The following is a 9,161-nucleotide window of genomic DNA, read 5'->3' on the forward strand; positions in this document are numbered from 1 at the left end:
CAGGGGGTTTGGGGGGTGGGGGGGAATCCATTGTTTCCAAACAGGTTCCCCTGAGGAAATGATGTAGTCAACATTCAAGCAATAATGGAAAATGTGATAAAGAGGTATAATGAGCAGATACAGAACATATACAGAGCTATAAATATCTCCACTACTGCAAGATCTAATCATGTTAAACCTTGAGCTGCAGCAGGGATACTTTTTGCACTTGGACTCCTAAGTCTGGCTCAGGGACCAATGCATCACTCTTTCCTTCTTTCTTGTGAGGAGACAGAGCTTCGGCCTCCACCATCCACCATCCAGGGAGGAATTTTGAACTTCCACACAGAGACCTTCCAATCTGCCTTTCCATCCAGGTGAGTCCAAGAGCCCCGCAGACACTGGAGGAGAAAGCTGGAGAGAATGAAACCCAAGACGTACCTGAAGTCACCTGAGAACACAAACAGCTGACCCAGAGCCGAGAAAACTCCATGTTTGTTTTCTTGTTTGATTTATTAATTCATAATCAATTTATTAAATATTTTTAAATGACAGATATCTGTTGGATTCAGCAATTCAAGGATTGCTGTTGACAACTAAGTAATGGGAATGAAAATCTAGTTGGATGAGACTCAGGAAAAAATGGGGAGCCCAGTGGTATCATTAAAATTTGAACATTTCCAAGAAGTTTATTGCAGTTTAGGGGAGTAGGAAAATAAACTATTTGGTCAGGAGAGGTTTGCAGTGAAGTAATTGTTTTTTCTGAAATTTTTAAGATGAGGTGTATTTGAGCTTGTTCTGTATTCATTAGGAGGATCCAGATCAATAGAAGTATCTACTACCTGAAAACTACACTTCTTGAGACACATATATTACCAAATCTTCTTTCATACTGAGTATTCATTAGGGAAATATGCTTTTAAAATACAAACAGACATATGATAAACCGTTTATCTTTGCAATTATTTCATTACCTGAAAAGCTAAATTTATTTGCAGTTTTTATTAGCCATTTGCTATCTCTGTTGCTAACTGTCTATGCATGTTTTGCTTTACCTACTGGTGTCTGGATGTTTTTATTCTTTTTTGTTCTGCTATATCATTTTCTTTACAATTTATTTCATCTCCAGCTCAGAAAGGAAAGGAATTGCACTACAGCATGTGGAAGACCAGGAGAATGAGGTGTATTTTTAATACTTTGTCAATTCTTCTTGCTGAAAACAGAGAAATATGTAGCTTTTTTCTCCCTATTTTCCCCCTCCCCTACACAAGTGTGTCAGCCACCATTTCTGTGGCACTATTTCACCCAAACTGCTCTTAGCTATAACTAGTTCAACTAATCTGGATTCCCTATTCCAGTCTCTATATTCATGGCGGAGCGGGAGGGGGGAACGGTTTGCATTCTTCTAAACAAAGAATTACAATTTTTACAGAAGCTTCCTATTAATATTTGCCATTTAAATCTTATATGTGTGTAGTGTATAATGTGTTTGCTGTGTTATGTGAGAGTTTAAAAACTGTGAGTGAACAAAGTTATCAGTCGGTCACATTTTGTCCTCCCTCTCATTGCTTTTCACACACACAAAGTTCTTCAACATCCTTAGAAATAAGAAACCACCTTTTCTATAAATTGCCATCTTATTTCCCATTTTCACCTAGTACTACAATTGCCTTTTGTGACTAGATCAATTTTGTAAATAACATTTTCTGCCCTCTTGTGGAACATGTGTTTCTGCACTCAAATATTTCTTCTATCTTTTTCATAAGGATGGTTGAATCTATTTATGCTTTAAAAAAAAGAAAAGTGAAAGTCAGTTAGTGCGGGGAGCGAGCTCCGCCCCTGGCAAAGGTCTTGAGGAAGGAGGCTTGGCATATGCAAAGGCGGGATCAAGCCTCAGGAGTCTCCCTGGAAATTCTCGAGCATCTACCCCCAAAACCAGAGTCTGCCTACTTTCTGCTTTGTGCTTTCACCTACACCTCTGACTTTACGGGGGGCTGGCCCCCACTACCTCTCTCTGAAAAAAGAGTTAGCTTACAGCTCCAGTTAATAATTCCTGGGTGTGACAGTGTTTCAACCTACAAACTCCTTTGAAAATCCTCTAGCCTGCCTGAATAGGTTTTTCCGGCCACATGTGATTGTTCAGAGCCTCCCAACTGTGAGAGGCAGGAGATGTTCTAAACTGTCTAAACACAGATTCCTTTGAGTAGTTAAAAGATTGATTAGAAATTGTTTTGGTGAAGGGATTTTCACTTGTTGGGCCAATGTTTGCTGCTAAGTTTCCATATCCCTTACCTGCTGTGTCCCTGGCAGTGTATTGATTAATATAATTGGTGTAAGTAGTAGCTTTAATGTTTGTATCCTGGGACCCTTGAGTTAATTCTTTTTCTTGTTATAGCCCACCACACCTTTGCTCTGTAGGAATGCAACTTTATCTAATGCTTTTTGGAGGCTGGCGCCTGACTTTAGAATAATCACCTTTAGAGAAAAATAAGTTTCTTAAAATGTTAACAGGCCTCCGGGCCAGAAGATGATGCAAATCACCTAAACTTTTGCATATGATAAGTTTGCAGGAAGAAAGCCTGGCTTACTGCATGACTCTACCCCTTCCCCCATTATCCTCTATGCATAACTTAAGGTATAAAAACTACTTTGGAAAATAAACTGCGGACCTTGTTCACCGAAACATGGTCTCCCCATGTCGTTCTTTGTCTCACCTTCTGGCTGAATTATTCAGCCTCTTTTCTCCACTGAATTTCCTCACTGAGCTATCCTTATTCTATTACTCTTTATATCCTTAATTAAAGTTTAATTAAGCAGTTGTTTCCTGATCCTCGCCGACACCGTCCCCGCTTCGAATTCCCTGGATCCACCGGGGCTGGACCCCGGCAAGTTAGTCATTTTTGACTCTTTGCAGCCCCATGGACTATAGCCCACAAGGTTCCTCTGTTCATGGCATTTCCGGGGCAAGAATACTTGATCAGGTTGCCATATCCTATCCTACTCCAGGGGACCTTCTTGACTGAGGGAACAAACCTGCATCTCCTGCATGGCAGGCAGATTATCACTGTGCTACCTGACAAGCCCATTAATAGTGAACAAAGCATGAAGTCCCTGTCCATTTAGAGCTAATATTTTAGTGGAGAAAGATTACAGTAAAATAAATTTATGTATGACCAAGTGTCCTCAGATATAAATAAAATGAAGGAAAATGTAGGTTTTGTGGTATGTAGGACTTTATAGAGCATATTATGGGGAGGTCTTTGCATGTGGGAAGAGAATCTGACACAGGAGTAGTGTGGACCCACTGGATTTGTCAAAAGGAGATCAAAACTGAAAGGCCAAGAATAACAAAGAAAGATGCCACATAAGAAAAGTAAGAAAAGCTCCAGTCTTACTCACTCATAAAAATTGAGTCAGTGGTCTGATGTGGATACAATAATTAAGTGAAGGGGAAAAGTGCAGTCAGTGTGTGGTCCCTTGAGTATGAACACACTGTTGCCTGTTCTCTCTGCAATTTTCCTCTTTCGTTGAACTCTTTATTCACATTCTTCTTCCATCAGCAGAAACTTATCTTCTTCAAAAACAATTCTTCCATTTAATTCAAGAGATTAAAAAAATTTCAGATTGTGTCCCAGAGCACAACATGCTTTTTACATGTGATCCAGCATATGTACACAGGCAAGCAAGAAATTCGCACACATGCACATTGCATGCACATTCGAACACACACGTACAGACATATCTGAACAAAAAGAACAACAACAACAAAAAAAAACTCTTGCTATGTATGATGCACACTGATATTTTCTTTTGTGTTTTATATATTCTATTTTATCTTATTCTTACAAACCACATAGTTGAGAAACTGATCGTGTTACTTTTTGTCTCCTGGAAGTCACCTCTTCCACGTGGAACCAGGGAATGCTACACAAATTTCAAAATTTCTTCTTCTGGGAATTTCAAAGGAACCAGAATGGCAGCCTCTCTTATTTTGGACATTTCCGCTCCATGGATCTGATCACTGTATTTGGAAACCTGCTCATCGTCCTAGCTGTCAGCCCAGACTTCCACCTCCACACCCTCATGTACTTCTTCCCCTCCAACCTGTCTTTTGTAGACATCTGTGTCACTTCCACCACCACTCCAAAGATGCTGTAGAACATCCAGAACCAGAGCAAAGTTATAGCCTATGAAGGCTGCATCACCCAGATGTATTTTTTCATGCTCTTTGCAGGGTTGGACATCTTTCTCCTGAAAGTGATGGCCTATGACTGCTTCATGGCCATCTGTCACCCCCTGAACTACACAGTCATCATGAACCCTCAGCTCTGTGGATTGCTGGTCCTGGTGTCCTGGATGATGAGTGTACTGAATTCCTTGCTACTAAGCTTACTGATGTTGTGGCTGTCCTTCTGTAGAATCCTGGAGACCCCCCTTTTTTTCTGTGAACTCAATCAGGTGGTCCTACTTGTCTGTTCTGACGTGTATCTCAATGACATAGTGATGTATTTTGCAGCTGCCATTTTTGGATGGTGTTTCTCTCACTGGTATCCTATACTCTTACTCTAAGATAGTTTCTGCCATACATGGAACCTCATCAGCTCAGGGGAAGTATAAGGCATTTTCCACCTGTGCATCTCACCTCTCAGTGGCCTCCTTATTTTATTGTACAGCCTTAGGAGCGTACCTTAGCTCTGTTGCTACAAACAGCTCACACTCAAGTACAATTGTACACTGTGGTTACATCCATACTTAATCCCTTCATCTACAGCCTGAGGAACAAAGACATAAACAGGGCTCTGAAAAGAAGCATTGGGATGGCTGCTATAAAAGGGGCAATTGTCCTTGGGCCCAAGAACTGCCCATAACTGTAGGGTTCAAAGCCTTAGAGCCAAATTCTTTGATCAGATTGGTGAAGAGCAGGACTTACTCCTTCTATTTATTTTCTAGAATTTCCATTTATATGAATTCAACTCTTCCACACAGTTAAAGTGTGCTCATCCACCCTTTGGAGAAGGCAGTGGCACCCCACTCCAGTACTCTTGCCTGGAAAATCCCATGGATGGAAGAACCTGATAGGCTGCAGTCCATGAGGTCGCTAAGAGTCGGACACGACTGAGCGACTTCACTTTTACTTTTCATTTTCAGGCTTTGGAGAAGGAAATGGCAACCCACTCCAATGTTTTGGCTTGGAGAATCCCAGGGACAGAGGAGCCTGGTAGGAGGCTGTCTATGGGGTCGCACAGAGTCGGACACGACTGAAGTGACTTAGCAGCATCCACCCTTCCCTGGTGGCTCAGATGGCAAAGAATCTGCCTACAATGCAAGAGACCCAGGTTTGACCCCTGGGTCAAGAAGATCCCCTGGAAAAGGGAAGGGCAACCCACTTCAGTATTCTTGCCTGGAGAATCCCATGGACAGAGGAGCCTGGTGGGCTACAGTCCATGGGGTCACAAAGAGTTGGACATGATTGAGTGACTGAACAGAAGGGAAACAAGTTCACAAGTTCTCTTTATCCAGGGGGTAAATCTAAAAGAGACTTCATTGTTGGGGTGGCGGGGTGGGGGGGGGGTGTCACTGGATACAAGTCTAGTAGCTGTGTTACATAGCTGCTGGCAATATATTTTTTGCCATAATTGTCTTTGAAGTGAATGCCTCAGAAATCAAAAGCTAAGTTTCTAGCACTCACATTACAAACATGTGTTTTATAATTGCTCTCCTGGTTTTATTCAGTTATTCACCTTGATGTCCAAATGCTTATCACAGTCACTGGCCAAAAAAAAAATATGTGTCTTCCAGTTGAAATCTACATGGAAAGACAAATTGGAATAAATTGGACTGGTATGATCAAGACGACCCATTAGGAGGCAAAATGTCAAGTCACACATTTGGTGACTGTGCACAATGTTTCTTTTTCATGCTGTACATCTATTTATTAAAGCCTTATGCAGTGGAAGTGAGAAATAGATTTAAGGGACTAGATCTGATAGATGAACTATGGACGTAGGTTCGTGACATTCTACAGGAGACAGGGACCAAGACCATCCCCATGGAAAAGAAATGCAAAAAAGCAAAATGGCTGTCTGGGGAGGACTGACAAATAACTGTGAAAAGAAGAGAAGTGAAAAGCAAAGGAGAAAATGATAGATATTCTCATTTGAATGCAAAATTCCAAAGAATAGCAAGGAGCGATAAGAAAGCCTTCCTCAGTGATCAATGCAAAGAAATAGAGGAAAACAACAGAATGGGAAAGACTAGAGATCTCTTTAAGAAAACTAGAGATACCAAGGGAAAATTTCATGCAAAGATGGGCTGGATAAAGGACAGAAATGGTATGGGCCTAACAGAAGCAAAAGATATTAAGAAGAGGTGGCAAGAATACACAGAAGAACTGTACAAAAAAGATCTTCAAGACCAAGATAATCACGATGGTGTGATCACTGACCTAGAGCCAGACATCCTAGAATGTGAAGTCAAGTGGGCCTTAGAAAGCATCACTATGAACAAAGCTAGTGCAGGTGATGGAATTCTAGTTGACCTATTTCAAATCCTGAAAGATGATGCTGTGAAAGTGCTGCACTCAATATGCCAGCAAATTTGGAAAACTCAGCAGTGGCCACAGGACTGGAAAAGGTCAGTTTTCATTCCAATCCCAAAGAAAGGTAGTGTCAAAGAATGCTCAAACTACCACACAACTGCACTCATCTCACCTGCTAGTAAAGTAACGCTCAAAATTCTCCAAGCTAGGCTTCAGCAATACGTGAACCGTGAACTTCCAGATGTTCAAGCTGGTTTTAGGAAAGGCAGAGGAACCAGAGATCAAATTGCCAACATCCGCTGGATCATCAAAAAAGCAGGAGAGTTCCAGAAAAACATCTATTTCTGCTTTGTTGATTATACCAAAGCTTTTGACTGTGTGGATCACAGTAAACTGTGTAAAATTCTGAAAGAGATGGGAATACCAGAGCACCTGATCTGCCTCTTGAGAAACCTATATGCAGGTCAGGAAGCAACAGTTAGAACTGAACATGGAACAACAGACTGCTTCCAAATAGGAAAAGGGGTACATGCCTGGTGGGCTGCAGTCCACGGGGTGGCAAAGAGTTGGACACGACTGAGCGACTTCACTTTCACTTTTCACTTTCATACACTGGAAAATGAAATGACAACCCACTCCAGTGTTCTTGCCTGGAGAATCCCAGGGATGGGGGAGCCTGGTGAGCTGCCATTTCTGTGGTCACACAGAGTTGGACACGACTGAAGCGACTTAGCAGCAGCAACATTGTCACCATGCTTATTTAACTTATATGCAGAGTACATCATGAGAAATGCTGGGCTGGAAGAAGCACAAGCTGGAATCAAGATTGCCTGGAGAAATATCAATAACCTCAGATATGCAGATGACTCCACCCTTATGACTGAAAGTGAAGAGGAACAAAAAAACCTCTTGATGAAAGTGAAAGAAGAGAGTGGAAAAGGTGGCTTAAAGCTCAACATTCAGAAAACAAAGTTCATGGCATCTGGTCTCATCACTTCATGGCAAATAGATGGGGAAACAATGGAAACAGTGTCAGACTTTATTTTTGGGGCTCCAAAATGCCTGCAGATGGTGATTACAGCCATGAAATTTAAAGATGCTTATTCCTTGGAAGGAAAGCTATGACCAACCTAGATAGCATATTCAAAAGCAGAGACATTACTTTGCCAACAGAGGCCCACCAAGTCAAGGCTATGGTTTTTCCAGTGAATGTGAGAGTTGGACTGTGAAGAAAGCTGAGCACTGAAGAATTGATGTTTTGAACTGTGGTGTTGGAGAAGACTCTTGAGAGTCCCTTGGACTGCAAGGAGCTCCAACCAGTCCATTCTAAAGCAGACCAGTCCTGGGTGTTCATTCGAAGGACTGATGCTGAGGCTGAAACTCTAATACTTTGGCCACCTCATCCAAAGAGTTGACTCATTGGAAAAGACCCTGATCCTGGGAGGGATTGGGGGCAGGAGGAGAAGGGGACGACAGAGGATGAGGTGGCTGTATGGCATCACCAACTCAACAGACATGAGTTTTGGTAGACTCCGGGAATTGGTGATGGACAGGGAGGCCTGGCGTGCTGCGATTCATGGGGTCTCAAAGAGTCAGACACAACTTAGCGACTGAACTGAACAGAACTGATAAGATGTCTCCCCACAAGTGACAGGTTTTATTAATTGAGGTGAAGGGTTTGTTACTGTCTTTTACATTTTGTCACATTATTTTTGTCCTGTTTGTGCTTGAAAACTTCTATTGCTACCTTCTAACATGATTCATTCAGTTGTTTTATGAAATATCTGCTCTTTCCTGATGTGTCACCAGTTCACAAAGATGATGAGTGAACAACATCAATTCATCCATTTCTCATGTCTTTCAAACTCAGGAGTCTCTTCCTTCCTCATGATCAGAGGATGATCCACAAGAGAGGCTGGCATCCTGCCCAGTCATATGATTCAGATACACCAGTTTTTCTGTACTAACAGCAATGTCTGTCCACCTCTTCTAGTTTCCTAGAAAATAGTCAATTGTTATTATAGTTACCTGAAATAATCTTGGGTAATGGAATGACCATGGATGTTCTACACAAATATAAGAGCATATACCAAAAAAAAAAAAAAAATGCTGTAGATTGTTACAATTGCTCTTGTTTCTGTTCATTTGGATTATTGTATCAGTTAGCTGTCGCTGCATAACAAGCCATTCTATGTCAATTTCAGTTCAGTTTATTTCAGTTGCTCAGTCGTGTTGGACTCTTTGTGACCCATGAACTGCAGCACTCCAGGCCTCCCTATCCATCACCAACTCTCAGAGTTCACTCAGACTCCCGTCCATCAAGTCAGTGATGCCATCCAGCCATCTCATCCTCTGTCGTCCCCTTCTCCTTCTGCCCCCAGTCCCTCCCAGCATCAGAGTCCTTTACAATGAGTCAGCTCTTCACATGAGGTGGCCAAAGTACTGGAGTTTCAGCTTCAGCATCATTCCTTCCAAAGAAATCCCAGGGCTGATCTCCTTCAGAATGGACTGGTTGGATCTCCTTGCAGTCCAAGGGACTCTCAAGAGTCTTCTCCAACACCACAGTTCAAAAGCATCAATTCTTCGGCACTCAGCCTTCTTCACAGTTCAACTCTCACATCCATACATGACCACAGGAAAAACC

General features: G+C 42.0%; 1 pseudogene; it reads left to right on the forward strand.

Moving 5' to 3' along the window:
* The first annotated feature begins 3,930 nt into the window (after window positions 1-3,930).
* LOC105001939 lies at window positions 3,931-4,847 on the forward strand (annotated as a pseudogene).
* Window positions 4,848-9,161: the final 4,314 nt, after the last annotated feature.

Source organism: Bison bison, unplaced genomic scaffold (genome assembly GCF_000754665.1).
Source record: "Bison bison bison isolate TAMUID 2011002044 unplaced genomic scaffold, Bison_UMD1.0 scf7180017864386, whole genome shotgun sequence".
Lineage (NCBI taxonomy): Eukaryota > Metazoa > Chordata > Mammalia > Artiodactyla > Bovidae > Bison > Bison bison.